General features: G+C 43.3%; 1 long non-coding RNA gene across 1 annotated transcript in view; it reads right to left on the bottom strand.

The window, feature by feature from the left end:
- Window positions 1-4,654: 4,654 nt before the first annotated feature.
- The window catches only part of LOC149854168 (uncharacterized), a 43,006-nt gene continuing 41,538 nt past the window's right edge, over window positions 4,655-6,122 (bottom strand). Inside the window, exon 4 of the long non-coding RNA XR_016439039.1 lies at window positions 4,655-4,904. This is a non-coding gene — a long non-coding RNA (uncharacterized LOC149854168). The remainder of the gene's footprint in view (window positions 4,905-6,122) is intronic.

Genomic DNA, 6,122 nt, shown 5'->3' with positions numbered 1-6,122 from the left:
TAAGACTTTCCCATGGATTTGGGAGCCACCCTTTTGTTTCAAGATACCCACACTTACTATACCAATAAAGCACGGGTGTCTTACCTTTGCTCAGCCAAGGCAGTTATGTCCGCTGCAGTAGTAAGAGGTGGAAGAAAGTTTTGAAGAGGCAGGACATGGCAAAGGATGAACGCTGACTATCACTTCCCTACTCGCACTAGGGAAGCATGGCTGCAAAGGTGTGAAATCACAGGGCGCAATGTTTACCTTGCTCAGAGCTGGAAGGATTGAGATGGGCTAATGGTGGCTTTGATAACCCGGTTCTGTAACGCTCTTGAAGTTTCAAGAAAATAGCAAGCTTACTGGGGGAACATAACATTTCATGCGAACAGGTCTCCAAGCAAAAACCAATCTCTTTGAAGACACAATTTCCCAAGGTATTCATCTTCAGAGAAAGCAACAAAGATATGAAGTGTAAAACACCCCCATAATAGAAACTGCTGGGCCATTTACCTCTGTAAAAAAAGCTGCAGAGAAGTAAAAATTGGCCAAGTCTGTACCAGTATTTATGAAACCCAGAGGAAACATGCAGACAAAGCAGAGCAAATGAGCTTGCACACACACACTGGTAATGCTCAATAAATATTGGAAAGTCAGGCTTGTTGGGTGGAAAGCTTCTGCTACCTATGTAAGCAGCCAGTTCAGATAACCAGGATCTTGGGCTTTCAGTGCTGTCTATTTTATGCATAAGCTGAACATGCCACCAGTGCAATCACTTGTTAACCATCCTTCACACATGCACACACCCAGGTTTGTTCGCAGGAGCGAAAGACTGAGACCCACCACAAGGCCTATGCATGCTTTTATACCTCTTTGGAGGGTTTTCCAGAATGATGCAGGCCCCTGCACAGAGACAAAAGTCTCATTTAGATTTGACGTTCTACAGTTGGAAAGGAGGTTTTTGTGCATGGTCCGTGGTGTTGAGGCTTCCAGGTGACGACATGGGAATCCATTAGTGTCTGTGACTGCATTACAGTGAAGTCGTGATATGTAACTGAACTTCCTACATACTATAATAAATAACAGCATCTTCCATTCTTTTACCAGAAATGCAAATAATTAAGTTCATAGAGTCATAGAAAATGAAGGTTGGAAGGGACTGCAGGAGAGCATCTGGTCCAACCCCAACTACTTCATCCCAGCCAAGGCTTTGCCTACCTGGGTCATTTCTATGGAGTCCAAAGGAGAAATCTTTTATCCCAGAACCTTCAAAGGAGCTGGAAACACTGGGGAACCCACAGCTCCCAAGTCTTTCTTTGAAGGGCTCAGTTCCCTTGGCTCAAACTTATTCCTGATTCAGAATGTAAGTAACTGTGGTACCAACTTTAATTTAAGCCATAATCGTTCCTGTAAATTAATACTGACATCTCTGCTATTCTGATCTGTGTGCTCAACGTTTCCGCTGGACGTGATTTATTATCCAACACACATTGCTTACGGATGCCCTCCTTTTTTTGCCCGCGAGTCATTTTCATTCCAATGACAATTAAGTATGAAAATGGGTAGTTTAAAACTGTTTAATGCTATCTTCAGACCTTATCAAACTCATCAGAACAGCACAGAACATCTATTAGGGGAGCTGATAAGACTGTGCCTTTCCTTTTAATGAAAATCTGTATAGGAAAATCTAATCGTGTTGGGTTTTTAGCATTACATTTTTTTCTAAACCTAATTTATCCAGTCATTTGCTAGTTCCACTGAAAAATATAATGAAGAATAAAGCCCAGGCAACTCTTCTAGGTCACTGGTTCAAATCCAGTTGTGTAATGATGACTGTGTGTGTGTAGCATGTCACCCCCCTGGGTCTGCCTGGATCCCGCTTTCTTTGCCCTCTCTGGCTTCTCAAAGTCCCACCCTGTTGTCTGGCCTGCCATGCCCTGATGTTATGACTGGACAGGGAGGCTGCCCCTGGGGGAAAGGGGGCTTTGGGTATTAGACCCTTGTCTGGGCTGAGGCTCCTTGGCTCTGGCCAGCTCTGCTCTGGCTGGGCACCTCTGCTTGTGGTCCACTGTCTCAGAACTGTGGGCTCCCAGGCCCCACCTTTAGCCCCACCTTTGCAAGCTCTGGCTCTGCCTTCGTGGCCTCTGGGCCCCTCAACCCCTGGACTTGTGTCCCCAGTCTTTGCTTTCTGATGCCACAGTCCTTCCAGTAACAGCAGTGCTAGACCCTTCAAAGAGTCAGGTGCAGGACCTGGGGCGCCTTTGGCACCCTTTTCTGTGGTGTCCTCCACCCCTACAGCCACAATCTGGTCCGCTGGTATTTAAACACAAATTAAAAGATATGAGCATCTCCTTTCAAACAAAAAGTTCCCCATCCTGGGTTAATACCACACCATGGCAAAACTACCATGCAAGGCCCCAAAATACTAATCTTTGGGTACCTGGTTGTCCAGAAGATCTCTGCATCTTGGAGTCCTTCCTCCTTGTCTGCTCAGGCCCCACTCCTCCCTGGAGCTCTGCTTCTTGCAGTCTATCTGCCTTGCTTCAGGCTGTGGGCTTATATATCTCTCTCTGCCTTACCTGACCCACTAATTCTGCCCTAGGCCTGTCAGTCACTGGGGCAGATGGGCCCTTTCTCACTATCAGTTTGTCCAGGAGGCTGGAGCCAGCCAGCAGATCCTTGGCTCCCTCCCTCCTTCAGTATGTATTAAGAAACAGTGTGTATTAAGAAACAATCAAGGCAGCTGCTAAAAAGAAAAAAAAAGGCCTGTTTGCTTTTAACATTAAAATTTGGAGGAAGGGGCAAGAAAATCCAATTTACAACAATTTTGATTTTGGTTCACTAACTTTTGATGCAATGCAACAAAACAACTTAGGACAGATCTTTATTGCAGTGGCTTGCATGTGTTATTGGGTGAAGTGCCCTGCTTTGAGAATCTGGAGTTGTGCATTTCACAATGATGGGAAATGCAGTGCTGACACATGATTATAACACACTGCTGTGCAGCCAGCTGCACAGAGCTCAGCAATGCTTAGGACCTTTCTCTGGAGGAATACTTGGGACAGCACAGATAAGAATAATATGCTTCCATATTCAATTACTGTAATTACACTCCCACAAATTCATTTAGCAGGAGGTTTAGATGTTTATGGCTAGATTTATAAGTCCATTAGCTTTTTGGTAATAATGGATGTTTACACCTCTCACCCATTAAACGTCAGCCTAGGATCTGTATGAATTTATGGAAAACATAAATGTGATTGGCTTTCCTTGTAAAATTACACCTTTTGGGCATATGTGAGTGTCTTTGACATGCCGGAGAGCTCTTGAAAGTACAAACCTCCTTGTACTGCAGGTCAACAGTGATACTGTTATTTCAAAGGAGGGGAAAAATCTAAATCCAGATGGACACAGCCCACCAGTTTCCAATGTTGTTTTTTGGACTCAAAGGATTCATTTTCTGAGCACCAGGTGGCACTGATAAAACAGGATTGAAAGTACCATCTCCCATTTCTTTCACTGAGAAACACTCTGTATTGGGGTTTTATCCTCATCTTTGTAAAACCAATACAGTTCCCAGTCATACTAAGGGCTGTACCCTACCGCCCTTAATTTCACTGAGCAGTAGCTGACATGGCAAGCAGCCCACTGCTTTCAATGAGAATATCCAAGGAGTAAAATATTTCTTACTGGCCATGTGAGTGAGAGATCCTGACACAAGGTAAGATCAGCAGTAATGGGCTCTGGTACTAGACTCCCTCACAGGCTGCAAACAGACATCTCATTTGAGCGGGTCCTGACTGATCCAAGTCGAGACTTGAGATGAAAGAGGAGCAGCACAGCCCTTTACACATATAGCCCTTCCAGATTGCCTTGCTGCTCCTCTCTCAATGGGGCCAGGGAGAGCACACAGCCTGTCAGGCTTGCCCCTGGAATGACTGGCAATTAACTTAAATGAGCCACAATTAACTTACAGACAGTGCAACAGTGTCTGGGAGGAAAAGCAGGAGCACATTTTATCTGGCATGCTTCCCAGGTATTTAAAGCATGACAATGGACTGTAGGATCCCAGGACAAAAGACTTTCTCTTTGGAGAAAAGCTATGTTTGTTCACACCCACCTGGGCAACAGTTCAAAGGGAATGGCTTAAATAAGATTTATTGAGCTAAGGATACATTTACAATCAACTAGCCAAGTAGTTCCTAAGAAACATGACTTTTCAGCCCTTCTCCACATATCTTTAGATCCAAACCCACAGGCTAATGGAAATTCTCCTACAGCATATCTTAAGAAATACGTTTGGACTTTAAGGGCAGCTAACGCAAATTGTCATTGCTCCAACATTTCAGAATAACAAGATACAAGCAAAAGTGACTGCTGTTCATTGGTACTTCCTGATATATTTGCATCAGCAGGCGCTTGAGTGGTAATTTGATGTCTCTTTTGCCAAGTGTCAATTATGCCATTATTTAGATAGTGTTCTTTGTATGCATTACACTTTCTAGATAGATACAAGGCAAGGTCCCCACTGCCAAAAACTCACATAATAGCACAATGCAGATTACAACCCATGGCAGGTTCAAGAAATGCAGTGGGAAAACAATGATAAATAATAGCATTTTAGTTAATGTTACAGCATTCGATAACAAGAGTGGGAGGAACAGAAAATCCTAGTAAGAGAATCTCTTACCTTGAGTAATTGAGCTGAAGTATCCATTACAATAATATTGCATCTTTAGGTGTGCTAAGCTAGGTGGCTTTATACTTATTGATGAGTTGTTATAGAATTTGATGCCTGATGCAGAAAAAGCAGTCTTTGTACCATTTACATCCCTTATTAGTTTAATGAGCTTGGCTCTATTCCTAGAAATGAGGCTGCCATTTTTGCTGTCTCTGCTGCTTCCGAACATCATTAAATTGGGGATCTGTGGAAAAAGACACACCATCAGTAAATGGATTGACTTAGGAAATTGCATGTGCTCAAAAAGTAACTCTACTCTCTCCTGGGGTCATCAGCACAAAGGCTATGACTTTGGTTTAAAATGAATTGAGTCCTTCTGACCCTAGAAAATAGCACATACCCCCCCATCCCTATGAACATCTTCCCATTGCAAACTTCTAGACAAGGAGGTCATCCCATGACCTGCTCACCATCTATTTGCTTTGATACACCAGTTTGGGGTATGTACTGGAGATAAAAAAGATGGCTTATCCAGAACCACTTCTTTTGCAATATTGGCTCCGGCCCAATCGACAATTTTTAGGCAATCTCTTATTATTGCAGTCCCATAAGATAGTAACTGGGTTTCTCAGACTCTGCTTCCTGTCCAATCCCAGAAGGGAGCAGTGGGCAAGAAATAGTTGCTGCCGATAACAGTTTCAAAAGTAAAGTGATGCATGTGTCCACACTCCATTTTCAGAAGGGACTTAAGCATTTAAAAGTGTAAGTCTTATTGAAAATCAGTTGGATTTAGACTGTGAAAAGCCTCAGCCAGGGCTGAAAATAGAATTTAGGCTCCTTGATCACTAACTGCTGTTTTTCAAAGGCATTTAGAGACCTAACCAGTTTTTGAGAAAACCTAATAGGTGCTAACCTGCATCTCTATGTGCCTTCAAACTCCAGCCTTTACATACTTTGGAAATTTTTACCTGTAGCTTGAGCTAAAATGGGGATTCTTATTTCCCTTGCCCCTGGTCAACTGAATAAGGGTTTTTTGACTGCCAACTTGGCCAATGCACAGGATGCAGCAAAGGAGATGAATTACCACAGCTTCTCAACCTGGCATAGAAGGGGTCCTGTAAGCACCCCAGGGACAACACATCTATTAAAAAAGTGCTAAAAATGTTTTAAAAAACCATATGTAAAACTTTTTGTAGGGCTGCACAGCTTGCGCTAGAGGGAGGTGAGAGGCTGTAACTGCAAAAGCCCTTGTTGACAGTGTGTTCCTGAGGATATGAAACAGGGGGGAGGCAAGCAGATAAAGGAGAAAAAGGGGCACTTGTTTGAAATACTTGTATTTTTCTGCTCATGTATTTTGGCATGTAGCACTTCTCTGATCTCATTCAAGCTGGATATTGCACACCTTAGTTTATACATCGTTGTAACCCTGTGCTATTGCACAGACCAGCAATGGAAGCCTGCA

The sequence above is a fragment of the Crocodylus siamensis genome, chromosome 13 (genome assembly GCF_052110815.1).
Source record: "Crocodylus siamensis isolate JL-2025a chromosome 13, ASM5211081v1, whole genome shotgun sequence".
Lineage (NCBI taxonomy): Eukaryota > Metazoa > Chordata > Crocodylia > Crocodylidae > Crocodylus > Crocodylus siamensis.
The sequence above is the reverse complement of the archived record's forward strand: the minus strand, read 5'-3'. Positions and strand labels throughout refer to the sequence as shown.